At 44.0% G+C, this 10521-nt stretch overlaps 1 long non-coding RNA gene across 1 annotated transcript; it reads right to left on the minus strand.

The window, feature by feature from the left end:
- Positions 1-6095: 6095 nt before the first annotated feature.
- On the minus strand, positions 6096-9729 carry LOC144366490 (uncharacterized). Its single transcript, XR_013425552.1, has 3 exons — positions 9551-9729; positions 8466-8605; positions 6096-6525 (listed from the first exon to the last, which is right to left on the minus strand). It is a non-coding gene; the product is annotated as an uncharacterized LOC144366490 (long non-coding RNA).
- Between the last annotated feature and the right edge of the window lie 792 nt (positions 9730-10521).

The following is a 10521-nucleotide window of genomic DNA, read 5'->3' on the forward strand; positions in this document are numbered from 1 at the left end:
TCAAAAGCAGAAGCTTAAAAGCTGATGAGAAAATGTTTTGAACTCAACCCACCCCAAAATGAAGCATCCACATTCTACCTTAAGGATGTCTATAGACATGTCGCACCCTAATGCAGATTTAAGCCCCTCTGGCATAGAAGCAGGGATCTGTGGTCATATTTGTATTCAAGGCCTATTGATGGGAGATGAAGGGGGTGGGGGCTTTGTTTTATGTTTATAGGCTGTAAAATCAGACGCACCACATCAGACCCGTTGGAGCACAGAATTCCCATCCCCTTTTGGTTTCTGCTCTCTGCCAGCCCAAGATCCTATTCAGGGAGAAACACTGCTGCCTTCCAAAGTCTGCCTTCCCTCCCCCAAGCCCATGGTCACGATGACAGCCCTGCTGCTCTCAGATGGTGCTGCAGAGAAGCTTGCCCAAAGACAATTTTCATTTCAAAGCTCAAACATGAAAAGCGCTCCCTTGCTGCGTAAATGAACCCACTGTTTTCCTGCTAAATCAAGCTCTGTTAAAGGGAAGCCGGAGAAAGGAGCTGGCAGAAGACTGGGGTGGGGAGAGGGGTTGAGGGAAGTGGAAAACAAAACTTTGATTGCTTTTTTTTTTTTCTTTTTGAATTTTTCAACTAAGCTTAACTGGGCTGAGTGAATGAACTGTATTTTCCTGAGATGCACTGAGAAAGGTAGAGAGGGCTTATTGAATGAGAGGTCATATTTTCTAGCCCTGGATCGAACCTAAATGGAAAATTAAGCCATTTACCCTCAGCACCCAGACCCCCTGCAGCAGTTTGAACTTCATTTATGGAAAAGGGTCATAAACATCCATCTTCCGTTTGCAAAGGGTGAGAAGTTCGACTTCCTGGATCCCAGTCTCATGAAGTAGCAATCTTCTTGCTACCTCTGGAAAACTGCCAAAAAAAAAAAGAAAAGAAAAAGAAAAAGAAAAAAGTGCTCCCAGGTTTTCCTAGTGGGCAGCGGGCAGTGGGCAGTGGGCAGTGGGCAGTGGACAGTAGCAGGGGTTAAAGTCTACCTTCCTTGACTCCCTTAGGCTGACTTTGGGCCTGAACCTTTGTAACAAAGGAATGTAACACAAATGGACAAATGGTTTGCAGAGCCCAGTTCCTTGGTAAAAGAAGAGAATAGCAGAGACCAGGGGCTGGCAGGCAGGGAGATTGGGAAGATGTCAATCAAAAACTAGGAAACAGCAGTTAGAAGGATTTAAAATAGGAAACCGCTCATATCTATTATACACCAAGGTGGTTGTAGTTAATAGCAATGTACAATATACTTGAAAATTGCTAAGGGGGATGATTTTAAGTGCTCTGGCCGTATACAGTAAGTATGTGCAGTAAGGGATGCGTTAATTAGCTTGGCTTAGTCTTTGTACAGTGTCTACATATCTCAAGAGCAGCATGCTGTTTGCCATAAACACATACAATTTATTTATCAATTAAAAAGAAATAAAAATTGAAAAATAGAAACCTAGTTCCCCAGTCTTTTTTTCTGGAAAGATCTGTTAGTTGTGAGGGACCTCCACATACAGTCAGAAGAGAAGAAAGAGGAGAAGAAGAAGAGAGAGATGTCAAAAAAACAGGGTGACAGTCAGGAAGACAGAGGCTCTTCTGCTTCCCCAGTCACCTCAAGTCACCTGCCCAAGGTCATGCCCTGTGATTTTAAGGACATACACATTACCCCCAGATAAAAGTAATAACAGCAAAGTCGTTGCTCTACTATTTGACTTTTTTCTTTGGTGTCAATAACAGGAGACCCCTGATCAGTCAGGGACTTGGACTTGGGAATGCCATTGCTCCAGAAGGTTCTCCTACAGCAGCTTAGCTTCCTTCCTGCTGACTGAACACATACAGTGTTCTGGTTTGAGTGCCTCCCCCTTCCAAAATGCATGTAGAAATTCAATCCCCATTGTGGGGGGCACCTTTAAGAAGAGTTTGGGTCCTGAGATAGTAACCCTCAGGTAGGTACTAATTGTTATGGACTTGCGCTCTCCCTCTTTCCCCTCATCTTCTTCCTCCCCCCCTCCCCTTCTTTGTCCTCTGCTTCAGCCAGCCATGTGACAATGTGGCAAGAAAGCCTTTGACAGATGTTGACCCTTGACCTTGGACTTCCTAGCCCAGAACTGTGAGTCCGTGAATTTTCACCCATTATAGATTACCCATATAGTCTGTTACAGCAGCACAAAATGCACTAAGACACTACACATGTGCACACATGTGCACCTGTGCACATGACACTTGTACACACACACACACACATTGGGCAGGGTTGGCCTGGGGCTGCGGCTCAGTACAGTTCACTGGAACTGGACTGAAGCAAAGCATAGCACTCCATGAGTTTTTCAACTCTTTTGCTTCCCTGATGTCTAAACCATTCTAGATGAGAAGAACAGAGAGGCCAATGCCGATAACTTCTTCCACTAGGGAACAAATTCAGCCCTTCTCACTTTAATTACATGCAAGAAATATTCAAAAGAGGGAGAAACACACACACAAATGAGATAAAGACAGAGAGAGATGCTGAGAGATGACTGGACCTGCTCCCACTCTAATCCCTGCATCAGGTAGGAACGAGGCCAAGTGCATTGAAGAGGGAGAAGGAAGCATTGAAGGGGGAGATGCAGAGACCTTTGCTCCCTGGGCAGTGCTCCATGCCTTGGCAGTTAAGAAGAGAAAGCCTCATTCCTTTATCTTACTTAAACACACTGTGACTCCACCCTCCAGTGAATTGCCCACGGTTTGAACATGACTAGTAGTAGTGTTCCACTGGGTGGAGACAGGATGTCATGTAGAATGAAAGAACCCCAGTAGAGCAAGAAAATATTCTGGCTGTAACTGTGACATCGTGCTATCCAGAGGAAAATGAGGAAACTGAAGGATGAGAATAGCAGACGAAATGTGTTTGAATGTCCAGGACACAATTCAAAATTGGGCAGGACACATGCTGTTTCAAATATCAAAGACTCAGAGCCAGCGCGAAACCCTGGGGGAAGCATAAGCTTTATAGCACACACACAAAAAAAGAACTTCTGTTTCTACAGGTGTGATAAACATATTCCATGTTATTTCTTCTGCTAATCATAGTTTTGTTTTTTTAATTGACAAAATGAATGTCATCTACTAGAAGATTCTGAAAGGTGAAGAAGAGTGTTGGGCTAGGGACCTTGGGACTTAAGAATAAACAAAACTCACTTCTGAGTGAAGCCCCTGGGCCATGTTCCGACCTGCACCCCACTCTGCAGGAATTGAGGTGCCCTGTCCCTCCGCCCTGGCACACAGACTCTGCAGGGTAGAGTGCTGTCACCAGGGTGATGAGCAGAGCAGAACAGCACGTTAGAGACTTAAACATTAAATCAATATTTGAACCACAAAAGGGAGCCAGCTACCTGCTAAATAGGTCATCTACCTGCTAAAACAAGGTTTGGCTAGGCAGAAGAGCCTCAGAGCTGAAGACTAGAATATTCAGTATTACACATGATACTAAGAAACAGGAAAACTCTCAACTTGAATGAGAAAATACAATTAACAGGCATCTACAGTGCAGTGACACAGACATTGAAATTCCAGGCCAGTGTTCCAAAGGCAGTTATGATCACAATGCTCCCATGAGCAGTTACGAACCTTCCGAGCAATAGCAAAATAAATAAATGAAACTCAGAAAAGAAATAGAGAATATTTCTTTAAAAAATCAAACAAAATTTCAACTCTGAAAAACAAAATAGTTGGAAGAGAGTAAAAAGGACCAACTTTTTTCACTGATGTCATTGTTCTGTGAAGACGACTACCTCAGACATGGTGGTGCACACCCTTAACTCCAGTGACTTGGAAGGCTGAGGCAGGAGGATTGAACAGGAGGATTGTTCAAAGCCAGCCTCAGCAACTTAGTGAGACCCTCTGAAATTCAGCGAGACCCTATCTCAGAAAAAAGGGAGGGGAACTGGGGCTGTGGCTCAGTGGTTAAGCATCCCCAGTATCAAAAACTAAAAAAAAAAAAAAAAAAAAAAAAAAAAAAATTACAACTTCTTAACCTCTTAGAATTCTAGCTGCACTCATCCCCCCCACCCCACCCCCAGCTTGGGTTTCTGTTTAAAATAGAGATAATATATAACATCTCTTAAAGATACTGAAGGAAATTGCTATCAAACAGTAATTTAAAATCATGAGTATTAGTTACCAGTTGCTGTGTAACAAACTATTTCAAAACAAGTGACTTAAAACAACATAACCCCTTACTTTGCTCATGAGTCTGAAAACATGGCAGGCCTGAGCCTGTCTCTGCTCAAATCAGCTTCAGCAGGAGTGAATGGAAGGCTGCGAGCTGGGATCCTCTCAAAGATCACTCATGCATACTGTTGGCACCAAGGCTGGGAAGAACCCAACAGCGAGGACGGGGACTCAGTGTACTTTCTTCATGTGATCCTACGGCATGACAGTGTCAAAGTACCTGAAATTCTTATATATCAGTTCAGAATGTCCAAGGAGCAGGTCCAAAGAAAGACATTTGGAAGCTGCCTCATCTTTGATGATTTAGCCTTGAAAGTCATGCAGCAAGGCCTCTGCTGCCTCCCAGACCCATTTGGGTTCAAGAAGAAGAAGTACAGAGAGCTCCCTATTAACACAATATTAACCCAACATTGCGATAGGGGCATAGGCTATAACACACATTGGCATGTGTTATGGTTTGGATAGGAGGTGCTCTTCAAAGCTCCCGTGTTAATGCAGGATGTTCACAGGTGAGGTGACTAGATACGAGAGTTGTGACTTAGTGGATGAATCCACCTGATGGATGAATAATTTGAAAGGACTACTATACTGGGTGCTGAATGGGGGCAGATGGGCATGGCTAGAGGAAGTGGGTCAGGAGGGGCAAGGCTTGGGATTATATATTTTGTCCCTGGCTGCTAGAGCTCTCTCTGCTTCCCCGTTGCCATGAGCTGAGCAGCTGTCTTCCCCAAGCTCTTCCTGCATGATGTCCTGCCTCACCTGAGGCCCACAGCAATGAAATCAGCTGACCATGGTCTGAACTTCCGAAACCATGAGCCCAAAAGAGACTCTTCCTCCTCTAAGTTGTTCTTATCAGGTATCCCAGTCACAGCTATGGAAAGCTGACTAATACAGCACGGTCCTGTGGGAGACACTGTCCAGCAGAGCACCTGTAAGTCCTTCATCCAACATTGTAAACCACAGATTGGCAAACTACAGGCTGCCAGCAAATGCAGTCCTCTGCTGTGATGGGTGGAGTTTTGATGGGATGCAGCCGTGCCCATTCATTATGCATGACTTCCAAGGCTAAATCATCGAAGATGAGGCAGCTTCCACATGTCTTTCTTTGGACCTGCATCTTGGACATTCTGAACTGATATATAAGAATCTCAGGTACTTTGACACTGTCATGCTGTAGGATCACATGAAGAAAGTACACTGAGTCCCCGTCCTCGCTACTGGAGTCTTCCCAGCCTTGGGGCCACCAGTATGCATGAGTGATCTTTGTTTGTGGCTGTTTTGTGCTATTCCAGCAGAAGGGAGTAATTGCAACCATGACTGTCCAGACACAGAACCCAAACTATTTCCTACCTCATCCTTCAGGGAAAGTTAGCTGACCACTGCTGGAGACGATTGCTTCATCCTCTAGAAATTATTTCCTGCCCTAAGTTCACTTGTCCCATGTTCTACTGGGTTTAGAATTACTTTAGAAAATGGATAAGCCAACTTCAACCTGGGAGTCTTTATTTTCGATGTTTCTTATACCTAAACTGTTTTCTTATAGCTCTCCTGACAGGTGACTCCTCAGTATTGAAGCCCCACATCCTCCCTATGTCACCAGTTCAGAGGGCCTTCCCTGTCTAAAGCAGCTCCCCGCCCTCCTGTCCTGGGATCCTACCCACCAGCGTGTTTCACTTTCCTCATTATGTTCTGTGTTTACACCCACGGAACTCTTCATTAAAATGTCATCATGCTAGCTAACATGTCTTTTTTGTTGGTGATGATGCTTAGAGCACTCTCGGGCTCTCAATTAATACCAATAGAATTGAGCAAGCTTAATAGTTTTGCCAGAACAGACAGAGTAATTTTAAAGTAAAGTGCTTTATTATTAATTTCTGCCTCTTGGGTGCTCAACAGAGTAAAAGAAACATGAGTAAACCTCAAATAATCTCCAAGTCCTGACCTGAGTGATATGTGCCTTAGAATTTGTGTCACAGGGGATTCTTAGGAACTCTCCAAAAGTCACCAGCTATTTTCCATGAGCTAAACATGTGCTCATTTGTCACGAGCTCTTTGAGGGCAGGGATGAAGTTTCTACCTCTGAGTATTCAGCACCATCATGGAGCTCATGAGCTTTGTGCATCCACCGGCCACACGTGACAACTACGGCAGGATGCTGGCCAGTGAACAGAATCCAGCCACAATGAAAGGGTCAGATCAGTGAGAAGGGAGAAGCTGGGGTCAGATCGTGACGTGAGCAATTCCTCCAAGGAGCTGAGGCCTCATCAGAGCTAGGAAAACCTCTGGGAAAAACCTGGGGAAAAAAAAAACAGTAATAAAGATCTTATTCAGAGAAATAGCAATTTATAGCTCACACATTATTATTATGTGCCAAATCCTATGCTTAATATTTATATGTCTTGTCATATTAATTTCTCACATCAATCAGATGACAGAGGCAATGACAACTTTCTACTTTAATGAAAAAGGCATAAAATTTGAAAGAGGATTCTGACCCAAATCTGTTTTAATAAGAATAATAATAATAACAATAACAACAACTAATACTTATGGAACAAAGGCTATGTTCCAGACTCTGTACATTTTTTTAACTTCACCAAATAAGAAATGTACTGAAATTTCCCCTAGTTCTTCAAATAAGGAAACTGAAACAGAGATTAAGAAAATGTCTCCTGTTCACTTAGCTTGTATATCACAAAACCAGGATTCAAACCCAAGAATCGTGGGCTAGAGAGTCCACATCCAATCGCTGATTTACTATTTGGGATCCAACATTTCTTCTTGCCTTTTCATATTGTTCTCACTAGCATTTCTGTGGGCTTCAGAATCATCATAGCCAACATTGGAACATGAGTCCAGTTTGGAGCAACCATAAAATGGAAAGACAGGGTTGGTGCTAAGTGAGGCCAGGTGAGTCAGCACAGCCAGAGAGCCTGGGACCACAAAGGACTTCAAGTGCACAGTTGGAATTATTTTGAGATAAGCCGTGGAAGCCAGCAAACCCAGAATATAAAATTTGCATTGTTCTTTTTGTTGTAATGCTTCATGAAAATGATATTGAAATGTTTGTCCTAAATCAACCTGATCATGTGGTTGGGATTCCTTCACATGATGGATCAACAGGGGCAGAACTCCTCAGCATGAAGACAAGGTGGTAATTGGAGAAGACATATAAGCCCGGCCTTAAATATCTGAATATCCATTAACTCACTCGTCATGTGACTCTAGAAGTTTTTTTTTTTTTTTCAAACCTTCTGACCCCAGTTTAGATATATATGAAATGAAACTAATATTAGTAGCTGGGCCTAGTGAGAAAAATAAATGACTTTAAGACAGAACATATTTGTCCTTGATAGAACCCATGAGCAAAATTGAAGTCTCTTAAGATATGTGCTGCACGTAGTAGGCAGTCTAAATAAATAAAGTGAAGAACAGGTTTGTATCCAGAATCCCACCTGGACTAAATCATATACCCGGTGGGAATACACCCTGCATATTTACATTCAGATCACAAGAAAGTAAATTGGTTATTTGACAAGGAGGAAGGAAGCAATCTAAAAGAGAACAGCTCTTTCAGAAAGATAAAAATGAAAAATAATAACCAGAAAAGGACAGAGGGGAGTTTTTTATTATCTATTCTAAGTGAAAATTAGAAGCAATATCCCCGGCTTCCAGAACCACGTCTTTCTCTGTCCCCTGTGTCAGAGGCACTGCCAGGGAAGTGGTTCCAACTGCATAATTAGGTGGTGAATGATAATTAATCTCGGTCCCTGAGTCTGCTCCCTACCCAGTGTGCTTCCTTTCTCTGTTCCAGTTCTCTGTAGCCCAAACTCCCCCAGAATCCCAAACCCAAACCATTCATTTCAGTTCAGCTTAATTAATTTCCCTTCCAAAATCTCACCTATTGCCTTTGCTCTTTGTTGAGCTTCTAGGGAATTTCCCCACCGATCATATTTGTTTCTTCAGAGCCTGGAGGAAGGGTAGTAATGTGTGATTCCCTACCCTTTGCAACAGTCATCAAGGACTTGGTGGAGGGAGCCTCCCCTTTCCGTTTTTGCTTACATTCTGCATGCATCTGGCATTATGTGCATGTGCAGGGTGCAAAGGACTGAAAAGACAAGCCCAGAGGCTCTGGTTTAAAGTTCTGTTTTGAGTGATGAGGTTGAGCATGCCTCAGTAGTTTCCACTGTCACCAACACCACCCAAATGATCCTTGGTGGGGCCCTTGCTGACCTGCATGCATGTCATATAGAGGCAGAAGAAGCAAGGAGGTTTGGAGCTGCTCGGAGAAGACCTGGGGAGGACACAGGCCCTTGCGCTCTGTCAGGATGAATAATGCAGCATCTCTCCGAAGGGCAACGTCGGACGAGAAGCTAATTTGAACAGAAAATGTTAATGGGTTCAATTTTGGAAATGTTGCATTTGAGTTACATGCGGGACTTTAATAATCCTGACCCCAATTTCCTTCCTTTACATAAAAACTCCTTGAAAGAGCTATTTATACTCAGTCTGAGGTTGGGGTTGGCAGAAGACCCAAGACGGGGATTTGTCTCCAGGTGAATTATTAGAAGTTTTTCTAAAGCAGATTTCCACACGTGGTAACTTTGGTTCAAGCCCTCACCATGCAACATAGATGGTGTAAATCACAACTCACAGTGTCCAGAACAGGAAGAGCCGGCAGCGAAGCCTCAGGGCCTGTGTATGTGTGGCTTCTGTGCTCGCAATACTCTCTTCTCAAATTTTTGTAGGTCTAGATCCTATGACTTAGTTTTCTCCTCAAATATCACATTCTTGTGGAGGCCTTCATGGATTACCCAACCTAACCTTCCCAGGCCCCAGAGCCACTCCTCCTGTGATCACTATGACCACCAGCAGAAGCCCCCCACGGTGCCCCCCAGCCCTGCTTTAGGGATCTATATGGCACTTTGCACTGCTTAATGGTACCTCACATACTGTGGATTTGTTTAGATTTGGTGCTCTCTCTCCATGCTGAAACATAGACTCCTGGAGAACCAGCAGATATTTGTTGTTTGTTTTAACTTAGGATCTTTAAGATGGAAATGATTAGGAAAGACACAAGACAGAAACAAAGATTTTATGACTTACAGGTCCTGGGGCATGCTTGGGGCTCACACATGAGATCAGGAAGGACAGAACATGGTGAGAGACAGAGGGACTCATGGGCCAAGACCTTTTGGGGGTTCAGGGTGTTATTCAAGTGTGTTTTCCATAGAAAGTTTCAATTTATGGGTATGAGGCAAGCAGGCATGAGTTGTAGGAGCTCAGACAGTGAGTAAGCGGTGGTCACTAAGACATACCTGCAGAGTCTACGTGGGCTGTGAAGGCTCATGGGGACCAGCAAGTAGGCTTCATGTAGCTGTCCTCTAGGGAGGTGTCACTAGGAGGGAGTTATGTGAGGCAAAGATATCAGGACAAGCCATTTTGAAGGACTAGAAGGGGGTGCAGGAACTGCAAACTGGGTCCATGGGGACTGATCCCTGATTCTGAAAAGAGGAAGCACAATTCATATTCAAAATGGATGCAAGAGCAATGTGAGATGGCAAGAGTTCACTGCAAGTTGTATCAGCAGTGTCCAGGACATGCCTGTCACGTGCAGGCATGATGATATGGTGCTTGATGACTTGTTATAAGGTCCCTAGTGACAGATTGGAGAGAGGGAGAGCACTATGGAGCAGCCACCTGCAGGAGATGAGAAGGAAATCAAAGAGCCCAGGAAAGAGGTGGAGTAGCCCAGGAGGAGGGAGAGCTTCACTCCAATGCCCTGGATGAGGAGGTGGGGGTTGGGAGGCAGGGGAGTGAGAGATTTCCAATCACACAAGGCTCCATTGTCTCTGTGAAACAGAGGCTGCCTTAAACATTTTGCCTACAATAATCCAAGGTAAGCTCATTAAACATAGTCTTGGGGAATTTTCACATTCTCTAATGTTTCATTTACTAATCTTGTTTTAGGACTTTATCAGTTAATCCAGTGTGTGTCATTCACTCTTGAACTTAAAAGTCTTTATGCCATTTTATGTGCTTGTAACTAGAGAATCAAAGGAGGAGTGAGATCAGAGATGGAGTGACAGAGCTGGTAGTGCCATGGCCGAAACAACAGCCAGACACCCTCCCTGCGCACAGCTGGGGGATCTCCATCACCCCCATGCAGACATTGCCACCGTCCTCCTTTACGCCTGGTTACCTTTGAGCCAGTTAGAGGGGCATGCTGTAGAGGAAGCTCCACTTCCAGTGGTCAAGTAGCTTGAAAACACTTCCTCCTGGTTCTGAG

The sequence above is a fragment of the Ictidomys tridecemlineatus genome, chromosome 9 (assembly GCF_052094955.1).
Source record: "Ictidomys tridecemlineatus isolate mIctTri1 chromosome 9, mIctTri1.hap1, whole genome shotgun sequence".
NCBI classification, from domain to species: domain Eukaryota; kingdom Metazoa; phylum Chordata; class Mammalia; order Rodentia; family Sciuridae; genus Ictidomys; species Ictidomys tridecemlineatus.